General features: G+C 32.9%; 3 pseudogenes; 1 reads left to right on the top strand and 2 right to left on the bottom strand.

The window, feature by feature from the left end:
* Nucleotides 1-723: 723 nt before the first annotated feature.
* On the top strand, nucleotides 724-2639 carry LOC120177362 (annotated as a pseudogene).
* A 1392-nt stretch (nucleotides 2640-4031) lies between these two features.
* LOC120177312 lies at nucleotides 4032-4681 on the bottom strand (annotated as a pseudogene).
* Nucleotides 4682-5508: 827 nt separating this feature from the next.
* Nucleotides 5509-13654, bottom strand: LOC120177311 (annotated as a pseudogene).
* Nucleotides 13655-16283: the final 2629 nt, after the last annotated feature.

Raw genomic sequence — 16283 nt, 5'->3', positions numbered from 1 at the left:
AAGGTAAAAGGGTAATTTTTGCCCTTGTAGTAAACACAGTTTATCATTTTCGCATCTATTTAATCCTCGAAATTACTTTATTGCATTAATGTTTAAAATATTTACTATTGTTTAGGGTTTTAAGTTAGTATTTAGGGTTCAGAGGTTAAGAGGATATGACTTGGGATTTATGATTTAAAATTTAAGGTTTTAAGTTAGGAGTAGGATATAGAATGATTTGATTAAACAACTGAGGGATAATTGATGTGGAAATATAATAGAGGCGAATATTATAAATTGAATATACTGTAAAAGTAACCCTTAATCTTTCTTTTAACCACCAAGTTAGTTTGGTTGGTGTTTCCTTTCTTATATTTAGATATATAAAACAATCAAACATAAACATTAATATTCATTTTATAAACAAATAATAAGTAATTTTTAAATATATATGGTTAGGAAACAATCATTTTACTATTTTACACGGAGTAATATTTTCTATGGTAACCAGCTCTCATTCAGAGGTATAGCCACGTGGCATATCGGAGTTGAGCAAAAAGTAGAAACCGACAATCCACCGCTCCATATATATTAATATACTGGAACGGCCAGACACACTCCTCTTCCGCCATAGACGTTCTTCGTCTCTTACTCTTTTACTTTACTCCTTGTATTCTACTACTCTCTGCAATATGTAATCTTCAACCCTCTCTGTCTGTTTATTACTAAAACAAGGCTTTTTTTTATTCCATTATTAAAAAGCTACCAACGCAAAAAGAAAAAAAACTACAATTAGAGAGAGAGAAGAAGAAGAAGGTATGGAAGTAGGAGGAGGAGGTTGCAAGAAGGAGAAAATGGGGTATGAGGAGACAGAGCTGAGGCTAGGGTTGCCTGGAGAATGCGGCGGTGTTTTAAGGAAGAGAGGCTTCTCCGACGCCAACGCTGTTGATTTGAAGCTCAACCTTTCCTCTCCGAACGATCACAAGGACGAGACTCTTCTTCCCTGTAATAATGATCCTGCTAAACCTCCTGCTGCCAAGTAAGTTGCAGTCACTGATTTTATATTTTTCTCTCCTCTCATGGCTTTTCTTCTATTAATATTTTCATTGGAAATATGTCTGTATATATTTATAGGATGATTAGGGTTAAGTATGCATATCATCGAAAGAAAGAAAAGGAGTTAATTACTTATGTTCGTCCCCAAGAATTTCGGATCTTCAAGTATAGTGTTGTGAATGAACTTAGAAAAATATATATCATTCATTATTTTCTCTTTTAATTTGTAGTTTCAATTAAATTCATTTAGTAATCCTATTAATAAAAGAAATATTATTTTTCATAAAACTTTTAAATTCCAACAATAATATATTTATAGGATATATAGTTATTAACTAATAGACTAATTTTTTATTATAAATATATACTATTTATAATTATTTCTCATCATTAAAAAATTATAATTTCCCTTGGATCTTAAGTAAAGTATTTTGAATGAACTTAGATAAATATATATAATTCATTATTTTTCCTCTTAATTTCTAGATTCCATTCCTGGAAAATTTAGTGTAAGAAACTATTTTCCAAATATTTTTCCCAATTGCTTTTAAATGTTGAAAGCAAAGTTCAATTTCATTTCAAACTATACACGTAAGAAAATAAGCAATATAGTAAGGTTTCATCAATTAATCTCTCTATAGAGGTTCATCTTAAAACTTTTTCATTACTTACTCAACAAAGAATTAAACTTTTACCTCATTTTTTAACCCAGATTTTGAAAATGAAAAAGTCCTTTTAGTGACTGTAAACAGTTTAGTTATTTAAAACATATACACATGCATATATGATTTTAGGGCCCAAGTTGTAGGGTGGCCACCGGTCCGGTCATTCCGAAAGAACATGTTATCCACCCAAAAGAGTGGCAAGGAAAGCGGCGAGAAGGCCACCTTCGTGAAGGTGAGCCTCGATGGCGCACCATACCTCCGAAAAGTGGACTTGATGATGTACAAAAGTTACCAGCAACTGTCCGATGCCCTATCCAAAATGTTCAGTTCTTTCACCATTGGTACATATATGAAACCAATATTTAATCAAGATTAACCTGATTTTATAATAATTAATTGATTTTGGTTTGTGTAAAATGAAGGGAAATGTGAATCCCAAGGAATGTTGAAGGATTTCATGAATGAGAGTAAGCTTGTGGATCTGTTTAATGGTTCTGAATATGTTCCAACCTATGAAGATAAAGATGGGACTGGATGCTTGTTGGTGATGTCCCTTGGGAGTACGTCCCTATTCATGATAAAAACTTTAATTCAATCTATATATATAATTTTCACACATTAATTTTCCCCATTGAATCAGGATGTTTATCAAATCATGTAAAAGGTTACGCATAATGAAAGGAACAGAAGCAATCGAACTCGGTTAGTGTTTTCTTCTTTACTTTTCGTTTGTAATAATTATTTAATTAGGTGATAGTTTTAGTTTAACGTAAATGAAAATATTATAATTTCAGCGCCGAGAGCCCTAGAGAAATGCAAGAACAGAAGCTGAAGGCAGCTGGTAATATTAGTATTACTAATGGAGTGATTTTGTGTTAAAGTTTAGTATCTGTTATGGGCAAAAACAATAATGGGGTGTTAGTGTATGTCGTGGATCAGGAAAACACTTGCTTAATGTTTAGTAGCTCTACTATTTATAATGACTTCCATTAATAAAATTATAATAAAACAATTTTTACTATGTATTTGTGTCGTTGTAATAAAATTGTTTTTTCCTCTTTATTTTCTTAATAGAGTTTACTGAGAATAGAGAAATTTGAGGGCATAAAAGGAAATAGGTTTTAATTTGGTGAATGATAATGGAAAGGGAACAAGAGCATGTGGGGATTTATGTTATGCATGTCCATTTGTGTATGTATGTAAGCTTGTCTATAGGTCAGGAAAGATTACAAAGGATAAAAATTAATTTAATTTAAAAAACTAAATATATAAATAGTAAAAAAGAATGTCATCTCAACGCAGAGAATTATAAATAATAAATAAATGAAATAAAATATTATCGTAATAAAAGGGAAAATAAAAAAAAAGTTAGAGTTGATTTTAACCAAGTATCTCGATTGATATGAAATTGTTTGGATCAATCATTCATATTTTGATGTGTTGTATAAAATTCACATTGTTCTGGATTTTTACTTGCCGGGTTAAACACTCATTTTTTTGTTCTTTTGGCCTTCTAGATTAAGTTTTAAATGGATCTTCATCTTCTTTCAAGTCTTTCTTAAGCTTGTATCAATGAATTTTCTAAATAGAAAAAACAAGTAAATAATAGATGAGGCAAAGTAAGTCTCCAAAAGGAATAATTGCATACTCATTGTTTTTAAAAAACTACTAAATTTAGTTTAGTGTTAAGGGAAATAAAAAAAATTATATACTCATTTGTATCCTTCACTGAAACCAAGTAAAAACACAAGGATAAATGAGATACAATAAAAATTAAACCACGATATAAAAATAATGTCATCTTTAATCCAAATAAAAATTAAAACAATCTCTTTTTCTCAATATAAAAATGAAGGATTTAACCTATTTAAATTTCGTTTTGAAGAAAAACAATATTAGAAGGTGATATTTTAGGAAGTTAAAAAATCCGACTTATCATGTTATAGCATGATGCGAACAATAAAGAAAACAAAGCTTCACTCATCACGTACTCTCATTAGAGGTTCTAAATTTAAACAGTAGTATTTACATGATGTATGTGTTATCAATAGTTTGTTTTTTTTAATAAATATAAAGATAGAGTATATAAATAGTCTCCGAACTTTTAGGACATTTGTATTTTGGTCACCCGACTTTTAAAACTTGCAATACATTCATCAAACTTTTAGTTCGTTTTTAGTAAAGTTCATGCCGTTACTTCTCGTTAGTTTTTGCTAACGTGACACTTAACTAATGTCAACTCCCTTTTTCTTCTTCTTCCAAAGTCCATGAAAAAGAAGAATTCGATTCAAGAATCCCAAAAGCTTTCCATGTAAACCCTCAAATTTGTCCCTAAAATTTCTTCCTTCTGCGGCAAGAATTCTCTGATTCCAGTTGCAACTCTACTCTTCTTAACCTCCAGGCTGCTTCCTTTTTATGTGCAGCCCAAGCTCGGTGGCCTTCTTCCAGCTCCCTGCAGCAGTCCACCAGTTCAGATATCACCAGGTTCTCATTACGAGGAAACGATCCATGGGGTACCATATTTCCCATAACAGGTAGTTTCCGACATTATCTCGGGTTGCAGCCATGGGATTCGGGGAGCAGCCGGCACTGTCAAGGGGGATATGCTTAACGTCACAGAGGGGGAAGGTTGCCTCACAGCTGAGGTATTGCTGGAATTAGACGAAAGCCAAGGTGGAAGTAAAGCTGGTGCAGGTGAAGGTGGGTCGATAGGAAGAAAACCCCCGTTGGAAGCAGCCATGGGAAAGGTTGAGCTATGCCTCCTCTGTTTCACTAGTTTCTCGGCAAAGGTTTCCAACATCCTATCGTACTTGCCGTCCTCAACCGGCTTGACCGTCTTGTGTTTCTCCTTGTGTCCCTTTCTTGCTTCTCTTTGAATACCTCCCACCACTTTCCCAGTCTTTTAGCAGTTCTGCCAGGGACTTCACAACAATTTTCTTCCATTTGTTCCCATGTTTGGCTTGAAGACGGATCACAGCCATGGACTTTGACCAATCAGGAAGAAGAAGAAGAAGAAGTCTAGTGGCAGAAGAAGGAGGAGGAGGAGGCTAACGGGAGTTAGGTACCACATCAGCAAAAACTAACGGAGGTAACGGCAAAGACGAAAATAAACTAAAAGTTTGATGATCGTATTGCAAGTTTCAAAAATTGGATAACCAAAATGCCAGTGTCCTAAAAGTTTAGAGACTATTTATATACTTTACCCTGAATATAACTTTGTAATCACTCGAAAATATGAAAATATAAATCTATAAATCATACATTTATAACCTATCAATATTTTTTTTCTTTTTGCAACTCAAGTAGAGTAATCCATATTATTCAAAGTACAAAATACTCTTTTCTCTATATTCATCTTAACAAAAACCCTAAAACTAAATACACAGCCCCCTCACTCAATTTCCACACCCTCCACCACCGTTTGTTTCTACTCCAGCCACCATGCCGGAGTTCTCACAAGCACAAGTCATTTTTTTTTATTTCTATCCCCTTCATTTTCAATGCTCAAAAGGGACGAAAATGTTAATCAAGGACCAGGCATTGTTTTGTCATACATTAAGAAGACGGTTAACCATGATACGTGGTTGGTTTTGTAATTTTATTGCACTTTCATTTACCAGCAAGAACGATGAACATACATAAATGTTAACAACCCAAAGTAACAAGCGTTGACATCTCAAGGTTCAGGGTTCAAGCCTTGGTAATGACATTGACTTCCCCTTCTCCAATTTGTTTTTACACTAAAAGAGAATCTAAACAAAATCAAATCAATTGCCCTTTACTCAAAATGTAAAACATTTCATCAGGTTTAATTACCTTGAGAGAAGTCAATAGACTTGATTACCAAGTCGGCATTTTTCTTTGATTTCATTATAAACTCTGCATTGGGTCTATCATTGTAATTTACCTGCATAATAAATAATAGGTTAAGGATCAGAAACAAAAACAAAATAAAAATCATCTCATGTACAACTTTTTGTCTCCCTTAACATAAAAAAGTTACCCGCCATTGAGCAGCATCGGGGGCTTTCCTGTAAAAGAACAGGGAAACAAAATCAAAACTCATCATCTTTAATTCTTCTTATATATCAGAGGTGCCTGCTAAAAACTTAAGATCAAGGGCCTTTAACCCGTTGAGATATGCCTTTGAAGAACTCGCTGCATTGCCGTGTCAAGGTCAACATCAATGAACCTTGAACAGAAAAGCATTGCACAGATCATATTTTAGGTATAGACACAAGGGAATCGCACAATGTTAGAAAATTTAACATGCATTTGAAAATCAAATTGCAGGATGTTAACGTTAAAAAGGATTAGGGAGGTAAAGCATGATGCTGACCACTTCTCATCAAATGTAGACGATATCTCCTTCCAAACCCCTTCTTCGGACAATAGATAATTTCCTTCTACTATGACCACTTTATGTCTGCAAGGTAAAAATAGATTTTGTTTTGATTGTTCTTACCATCAACTAAAGCTCGACCAATCGACTACTACATGACTGCTACTACATTAGAAAATTAAGTCTGTTCCTACATGATGGAAATCAAAGTGAGCAAAACAGCCGAATACAAAGATCAATATTCATAAACAATTGAAATCTCATGGAACTTGGCCTGCAATAGTCATTTTATTTTGCATTGTATTTCCAAATTTTCTCCAATCTCAAGTTAATCTTTTTATCCAAAGAGGCAACAGGTCTAATTAGCTGTTTAGATCTCATATTTCATCCATTTATACAATTTAGTATCCCAAAAATTCTCACCAAAAGATAAATTAACATAAAAAAAAATGTCCTTTTTATATACATATCCAAACAACGAATAAAAAATATAAGGTAGGAAATAACATTTGTAGAAGTTGATGGAAAGCAGACTATATTATATAAAAGTTTGCAGTCAGCTACATTCAACTCTAAAAATCATTATTTTGCTCCGTATTACTTGATTTAACATTAAGGGGTTGCTGATCTTGGATAGAATAAATGATGTGAATCACTTACTGAAGGCTCACGAAGATGTCATCTTCAACAGGATCTCCAACACCATGGTCAAATGATGGTGCATAAACAGAACCCTGACATATATGTTCCAATTAGAATAAAATTGCAGTTGTGGCACTAAACGAAAATCTACATGTATCTCTAATCTTTTATATCTCCAACCATTCATCCACATGGATTGGAGAGAGGGAAAGAAAAACTACAAGTATGCCTTCAGTTCAAGCCAAATCAAATGTTTGTTTTAGTTAAAACACAAATAGCTACCAACCTGTTCCCTCAGATTCTTGAGGCAATTTAGCAGTAACACGGGGTCAAAAGTCCAAGGAGCTGATTCATAAATGGAAGGATCAACAATTTACTTTCTAATAAGCTGGAGTTAGGATGAATATCTAACACCAGCTCACATCCCCTTCTTGCGTGTGCTTCTTTTGGATTCTAAAATGAAGTTACAATAGTTAGAATCACAAACTCCAAGAAAGCTTCAACAATTACACTTAAAAGTTATAGATGGAGGAAGCTTAACCTCCATTGCATCTAGTTGCGAACGATATGGATGGAACCCATCAATCGGAATAACTATAGCGACATCTGGAGGCTTAACTTGAGGATCAGAAGCACAAGCCCTGTGGAACCATAACTTGTTTATGCGCTGTGTAACTTCAAAACTAGGGTACTTTTCCCAGAACCAGGAGGGCCAGCCAAACCTACAATATGCCTGCATGACCTCCAAGTATTAGATTTTATAAGAAGTGTCACAGAAAAAGATGCAGAGAAACGAGACAAGGCAAAACGAAACAACACTCATCACAGGAATGCGAACCCAACAGTTAGTTAAACACTTATAAATTAGGGTTCTGAACTACTCTTGGTGATTCTTTGTCCAGCGTGGTGGGAGTTCCATCTGAAAGGGCCAGAAATGCAGGAAAAGAATGCAGATACAGCCCCCAAAAGAACTTCATTTTACAAGCGAAACAAGTTCAATATGAACTTCTTTGAGAAACTACCCATTAGGTTGATTATCGATCGAGTCGATCATGAGATAGATAATGCTCGATTAGTGCTCGTTAAAAAAATTGTTACTCGACTCATGCTCGTTAGAAAAATTTGTTTGACTCGTGCTCGTTAAAAAAAATTGTTACTCGACTCATGCTCGTTAAAAAAACTTGTTGCTCTACTCAACTCGTTGCTTGTTAAATTCACTAGAAATTTTACCTTATTTTTTAACTATAGGTAAAATCTACTAATACTATATATAGAGCTTATTATAAACATAAATTAACAAATTTAACCAAAAAAATTATCAAAAGAGCATATGAAGAATTTTTAAGTCTAAACTCCAAAGTAACAATTCACAAATACACTAAATTAACATATTAAAACTAAGGTAACAATCTACAAATTATTTAAACTAACATATTAACAACATTCTTGAAGAAAAAAAAAGAAGTTCAACGATACATAACCAATTCTAAAAATAAGGAAATCAATATATCTTCGCTCCATTATCGTTGCTTGCAATCACCAAGCTACTAAAAATATTAAAAAAATTAACGAGCCGTTCGTGAACTTATTGAGTCAAGTTGAACTTTACTCGACTCAACTCGTTAAGATCTTAAGCCGAGCTCGAGTTTTGAGTTGAGTCTATCCGAGTCGAGCTTTGATCGAGTTTTGACTGAGTCAAGTTCGAACATCTCACAAACTGTTCAACTCATTAAACACCGCTACTCTACTCATTAAGCATCCCTACTCTACATATCTTTTTCTAAACAGTAGCATATGCCCTTCTCTACATATCTTTTTCTAAACAGTAGCATATGCAATTTTTGCCCAGAAAAAAAAGAATAGAATAGGAGTCCAAATTCTAATTGGCATTCTTTTTTGCTTCATTTGGACCAGAAGTATTATGAATTTTTAAATGCAAATTATATTAGTAACGCAAGATCTATCTACTTGGAAACAGGTCACATCAACAAACAACAATGACCAGTCATTTAGGATAAGTATAAATATTCCTAGATTCTACTGCTGATGTAGGAAGAATACGCTCAGCCAAAGTATCAAAAACCTCATGCATAGAACTTCAAAGAAAATAAGCAAAACTATCATAAATACGGAGAACAGTAAAGGATAAAACGAACAAGAAAACAAGTAAAACTGTTCAAAGACCAGTTAGCATACATGACCATCTTTTGCACCACAACCAATAAGCAGAGGCCATGTAAATTCAGTAACATATTAAAAAAACACTTTCAATGTGGGTACTCCAGCTATTCATTTCCATAAAGTACCATGTACAACACTTGCATGGCAAATATGGGTATGGATATCTGACCCTCCAGAAAATGGAAAAATTAGAAAAATAGGTCCCACATACTTGCATCTAACACTCACCTATGAGGTATAAATAGCAAATTTTCACACCTAGCCACATTTGGATGAGATAAAAACAACAAACTAATTTCTAATTCATCGAAATATTTCAGATACCACATGTACAGCAAGTTAAACTCACAGAACAAGCCAAGATTCTTATTAGAGTAATTCTACCAAAACTGACATTAAAATTTAAATATGCATAAATTTAAAGAAACTTTTCGCTTGAGCAGCTATCAAGAAAATAATTTGGCAACTGTATGGGCTTCTGTTAAAGCGTCACAAATCACAAAATAAAGAGCACTAGACTGTGGGTTAAGGGTAGCTCAATTTGATATAATCAAATACTGAAGTAATGCATTTTAATCTCAAACAAAAGCAGATATTAACAATACAGCGGCATGCAAATAACTTCCTTGTCTCGCAAGGACTGATACGTAAAGAAATGGAATGAGAACACTAGGCTTTGATTCCATCATGTTCAGATCATCTTTCAAACGTCTAAGATACAATACCTGCCCTCGAGAACCGGAATTACATCGGAATCAAAGAAAATATAAAATTCGAACTGCAACCAAAAGAAATTACCAAAAGAACATAGCCGACCTGATAAACGCAGTTCAGTTCTTGAATTCAAAGAAATGGACCCCGAGTGTTGATCCCACGAAGGAAGCTTAACTCTCTTGAACAACAGAGACTCTGCATAATAATAAGCATACTCATTTAAAATAACACGTGTTTTGATCTTCTTGACTGTCTGCGAAGTTTTATTTTATCTTATAGTGATACATCAATAACATCATTAAATTTCGATGATAAATCAACAACATCATTAAATTTTTAATGATGAGTAACCAAAACTAAATCTTAGATATGATTTAAAAAATAATTAAATAATTAAGATGGAATAAAAATAATAATTAAGATACTAAATATGTAATTTATCTTTTTTTAACTTGATAATTTTATTGGTATACAGTAATATCGTGCTTTTTATTGGCAATAATACACTTTTAAATATTTATAAATTAAAATGGTGTTTAAATAATATTATTAATCAATGTAGACCATTTTAATAAACGAGAAAACGTCTTTTAAAAGATACGAAGAACACAACCTTATCCACATAGTAGGTTATTTAGATGATTTCTCTTAGGTCGACCTCACTTAAGGTTAAAAAAAATAAAAATAATAAGATAAAAACGTAAAAAATGTACAAATTATATTCAAATAAAGAAAAATGAGCATAGTATGAGTCAATTGAACGATAACATGTATATAGACATCATTTTTAATCACTCAATAAATATTTAAAAATTATTTAAATATTTTATAAAATCCTCATATAAACAATGTAAAATTTAAGAAGTTCATGATAAAATTTTGTTATTTTTAAACTATAAAAATGAACTCTTAAATTTGACAACTATCGGATAGAGCAAAATCGTAACTAATAATTTGAGAAAATAAAAATGAAGATAAAAGAAACACAAAATTTTACGTGGAAAACCCCTAAATAATATTGGGTAAAAACCACGGACAATGGTAGAAGAATTTCACTATGAGAAAATAGGAATTACAACTTCTCTCTATCTACCAAGGAGAAAACAATGATAATTCTCTCTTGATAAAAAGGAGAAAACAACTCTCAAGAAACTCTCTAAATTCTCTCTAGTATTGGAAGAAAGCTAGAATGTTTTGGGATGATTTTGAAGCTTGTAGACACCCATTTTCTTAAAAGATAGAACTAGCAAGAGTTCATCTCCTAAGAGGACTCTTCCACCACCATATCTTTTAAAGCAACAACCACACCAACAAACGTGTAAAAACCGAGCAAGGAGTCTAGTTGCATTAGGATTCTATTGTTAATAGGATTCTAAAAATAGTTAATTTTTTCACTATAAATACATGTAATCCTACCCATTTGTAAGAGGATTTACATACAAGATACAGAGGAAAGCACGAAAAAATACAAAGGCAAAGTTATTGTAAACGATTCGAAAAGGAAATAAAAGGTAGCATCTTTTTTTTACATTGATTCGTTCATTTCTCGCATGTGCATGTTATTTTTCTTGAGATTTGGTTTGAATAACCCAAAGCGTGGGTTGCGCCGATGACCAAAAAGGGATGGGGTTTCGAAGTTTCGAACCTAGATCTACTCCCGAGGCATGTTCATTTTTTTAAAGTATTTAATATTCCCCATAAGTCAATCTTAATCTTTAATTTACCTTGAAATTTACTCTTTAATTTTACTTTTATATTAATTTCGTCCCCTATATATATTTTTTTAATTATATTTTTTTATTTATTTACTATATCCTTTTTTTTATTTATATTATTATTTTTATTATATATATATATATATATATATATATATATATATATATATAGATGTATTAATTTTTCTCCATTTACTATGTATATATATTTTTTCTTAATATTATATTTTATACATTTTTATATATATATTTTCTTAATATTCTATTTTTGTTTTTATTTATTTATATATATATTATATTTTTACTTTATTTCATTTTTTTCTTAATATCATGTATATCTTTATTTTTTATTTGTTTTACTTAGTATTATATATTTATTATTTTTATTTGTTTTAGTAAATACTACTTTATAGGTACACATTATTTTTATTCCTTTTTAATTTCTTTTATCTTTTTTATTTTTTTACTCCATTAATATTTTCCCTTTATCTGTGTCTTTGTTTTTTAACATTTTATTCATTTTGTTTATTTTTATTATTATTTTTTACGTGTTTTGTTATTTTCAATTTTTTCTTGTTTTATTTATTATTCTCACGTTTGCACACTTGCTATCCTAATTCGATTTTATACTCCGCTACGAGTCAAACGTTTTTATCTTTTAAGGGTATTCAAATCAATTAATTGTAAGTAATTTGAATCGGGTCTGTTAAATTTTAATTTTAATTTTGAATTTTTGCAACTAAGACAACCGGCAAATTAATTGGTACCGAAAGGGCGGTTCAAGGGTGCTAATCCTTCCTTGACCGTAACCGACTCTCGAACCCGACACATTTCTGGTAAAAACGCAGATCAGGTAAGATGGTGTCCGACCCACCTAAATTTGTTTTAAAATGGTCGGTGGCGACTCCAATCCACATTTTTCAAGTCGAAGCCCAATTCCGGGGCCCAACCGAAAGACGGTTACGACAGCTTGGCGACTCCGCTGGGGATATGTAAGTGAGTCAGGCTGAAATTAATTTTCGGTTGTTTTTTAGTGAAAATTACAAGTTTAAATTTTAATTTATTTATTCGATTCTAATTATTTATCTTTAATTAATTTTTTTCAAGTAAATAGTTGTACTGACTTTTTTTCAATGATTTCAGATTTTTGAAAAAGTTTTCATCTCTAGCTCTATACCCAAGCTCCGAACCTTTTTAAGTGAGGGTGAAAGCGACGCCTTCGTGTGAATTTATTCACCGTGCGGGCATAAGAGAATGTTTCCTCTCGAGTTTAACTTAGTCCACATAAGCTTGTAATGGGCTTAGGACTAAGGGTCTGGTAAGCCCAAGGGGGCACCAGCAAAGAGAACTCGGGTACCATTTTTTAGAACCTAAACTAGAGACTTTGAAGGAGTTAGAGCCCACCCCAAAACCACATTTCAAACCCTAGGATGCCGAAATTATTTCATGCTTTACTTTCTGTTCAAAGCATGTGAACGGTTTAGCCAGAGAAGTCGGAGCGGTTCGGCAGGGTATTCGACTGGTAACACACGAAGGCAGAAGACTAGTCAACTTGTTTCGGGGTCTAGAGAATTTAGTCCGGATGTACCTTTAAATATGTTTATTGTCTCTTAAAAGATAAAACACTTTTGTCCCAATAAAGATTATTTATAATAACAGACATGTTTTTGGATCAATGCCTCGAACATTTCATGCATTTTTGCATTTTGCATTTTGCATCTATATTTCATTTTTAAGCATTTTTATAAACATGAAATTTCTTCATGGAGGATTCGATGAAGTGGTTTTAACCACATGAAACCACATGGAAGCAAGATTGTAACATCAAAAGAAAAAATTGAAATCAGTACAGTGGGAGCCCGATCAGTTGGTTATATGACTAAGCTTGCAAGGATGATCTGAGAAAAGAGTCCACATATCCTGAAGGCTACGATGTTGAAGCTGTTTGCAGTTGCCACATAGGATGCTCCAAATATTCCTCTGAGAACTATAAGGCGCTGAAGCGCAAGATCCAAAACCTGATGGATTCAGAAGCATGGACAACCGAAGAAGGGGGAATTGCATATACCATTTGCACCTAGAGGATTGTTTTGTTTGAACACATCTTTGATCTTTTGCTTAATATTTTAAACGATTGAATTTATGCTACTTTCTAAGGTGGAGCAATTGAACAAATTTTAATCTTTAGTTCTTCGAATATTAAATGAATTAAGAATTCTTTTAATTCTTCAAGAATTATAGATTTTTGACATATGGCAAGATTAGACCTTTCTTATCCTGTCTCAAACCCCAAAATAAAATACCTTGATTCTACCAAAAAACCAAGTTTTAACGTTACCACCCCTTTGAAACTTTTTCATACCATACCTTTCTTTGAGTCGATAAAGTCACACTATTATCTTTTTAGACTCAAAATTGACATTTTTATGCCATTAAAACCCAAGGCATTGAGTTGTTCATTTGAACATGAGCATTCTTCTAAGACATAATTTGGGGCATCTCGTAGGGAGCCTAAACATTGAGACATGTTGGGGGCAAGAAGCAGAAAGAAGAATTCACTCGAAATAATTCTATCATGAATTAATTACATTGTTTTCATGTGAATAAAATTAATCCTGAAAATCTATCCCCCTGGGGATACCTCTTCTGTGAAAGCTTCTATGTATGAAATGATGAACGGCTTTCTTTCTTTACCCCTTCACAACAGGAGAAAATATATATCCCTTGTGTCCCCTTTTGAGCCTATAGTATTTTCTTCTGATTCAACCCTAACCAAGGATCACCCTCCACACTGGGGGCAAGGTGGAGAAAATCTGCTCACATGAGTGAAGAAATTGATTCAGATGAGATATCGAAAGGTGAACTAAATGCCAAGTACGAAGATTCAATCAGAACGAAAAGAGAAAAAAGAGAGAAAAAAGCAAAGAGAAAATAAAAAGAGAAAAAAAGCAAAGAAAAATTGAAGAAAAAAGAAGACAAGAAGCATATGCAAAGATTCTCTCGATTCAAACAACGCATCGAGATTCAAACTATGAGATGGATCAAGCACAATTATTTCCGAATCACTGAACCACTTCACTCGAAGATCATAGAGCATCAAATGAGATTGATCAAGCACAATCATTTCTAAATCATTGAGTCACTCCACTCAAAGATCATAGAGCATTAAGAGAGAGACACATACGAGCATATTCAAATTGATAAAGATATGATTGAAGACATCAGAATGAATTGATCCTTGGTTTAATACCCTGAAACACTTGTTTAGGCCTATTTTTCCTTTTCTTTCATAACTATGAACAATGACCTACGTTACGTGCCTTAAAAGTCCCTTCTAATAATACATGGATTTCTAAACAGAAGAGACTATCTTCAGATTTCATCCTGTCCATCAAGACTAATCGTTATTTGCAAAAAATAGTGTAATTAATGTATGATAGAGAAAAATAACAAAGGGGGTTCAAGACGTAAATTATGAATGACATCTTGAAACCAAAGGAGGATTTGAGTTGAATCCTGAAAAGGTGGCTCGAATACGAAAATTAGGCAGCTAAGGCGATCACACAAATTCCTTGATAAGGCATGGCACAATCCGAGCATGACCATGAAAGTTAGGAGTCGGAGAACACTTCCAGTAGAGGAGCATACAAGGTACCCCATCAAACCTTTGAGCATCAAATAAATAAAAAATGCCAAACCTTTGACAAAACACAATAACCTGAGACTTTTTATCCTTTCCTTACTTAACCATTTCCCAAAAATAGCTCTGATCTTGGCACGTGTCAAATAGCTATAATTTATTGAAGGATTAACATTGTAATTAATTCTTTGATATCCAATGAACTCTAGTTTTATGATTCGTCTCAATTGTAAAACCGTGAAAGGGGCAATATTTTCAAAACTTCTGATTAAACATTTTTCGAAACTCTTTTAATTGATATTTTCAGAACTTTGAAAATAAAAGAGAAATATTTTTTCAAACAAGACAATCTCTCTAGAGTGGATCTTGGTAAATGACATGTGGCTCTCAGACAGTAATCTCATGCTTAGAATTAATGTTGAAGCAAGAAACGAGGAACAATAGGGGCACTTTTAATGTTGGGGCATTTTTGGAGATTCAACATTGAATATTGGGGCATCTCCGGGGATTCAAAATCTTGATGCGAATGATCAGATCTTCCGAAGGCTTTTCCTCCACATGTAGGAATCAACATGCAAAATATGAGATTCTGTCCAAGGAATAAAACAAGAACTCATTCATTATGCATACATTTTAGAGCATCATATTTATCATTTTTTCACATACATAAGTTTTGTAGCTTTAGAGTCAAGTTTCAACTTTAAGGCAAAAGATACTTGATTCAAAAGAGTTTGTAAAAATCGATGGTGATTGCTTAACTCAGCAGCAAGAAGTCACACTTCAACTAACTCGACAGATTGAAAGATCTATATTCATCTTCAGATTCAACATTTCCAATATAAATTTTATCTCGCTTGAGATAATCTCATTTAATGCAGATGATTATCTCACTTGAGATTGCTTTTCTTAAAACAGACTTTGTCTCACTTGAGGCTGCTTCACTCGAAAGAAGGCATTTCATTTCACTCAATACTGTTTTTAAAAAGAAGATTTTATCTCACTTGAAATACTTTCCCTTGAAACAAAATCTTGTCTCTCTTGAGACAGTTTCCCTTGAAACAAATTTCGTCTCTTGAGACAGTTTCCCTTGAAACAAAATCTTTGAATTTATTTCCCCTAAAACAAATTTTGTCTCCCTTGAGACAGTTTCTCTTGAAACACAAAATCTTCAAATTTATTTCCCTTAAAACAAAATTTTGTTTCCCTTGAGACCATTTTCATGAAACAACAGATATCTTTGAGATCGTTTCCCTTGAAACGAATTTTATCTCTTTCGAGACAACTTCTCTTGAAGCATCATCTGAACCGTTATACTCAGCTCAGATACATATTTGACATGGTCGAGAAGC

The sequence above is a fragment of the Hibiscus syriacus genome, unplaced genomic scaffold, assembly GCF_006381635.1.
Source record: "Hibiscus syriacus cultivar Baekdansim isolate YM2019G1 unplaced genomic scaffold, ASM638163v2 tig00112285_pilon, whole genome shotgun sequence".
NCBI lineage: Eukaryota > Viridiplantae > Streptophyta > Magnoliopsida > Malvales > Malvaceae > Hibiscus > Hibiscus syriacus.
Note: the sequence above shows the minus strand (reverse complement) of the source record. Positions and strands in the feature narration are given on the sequence as shown.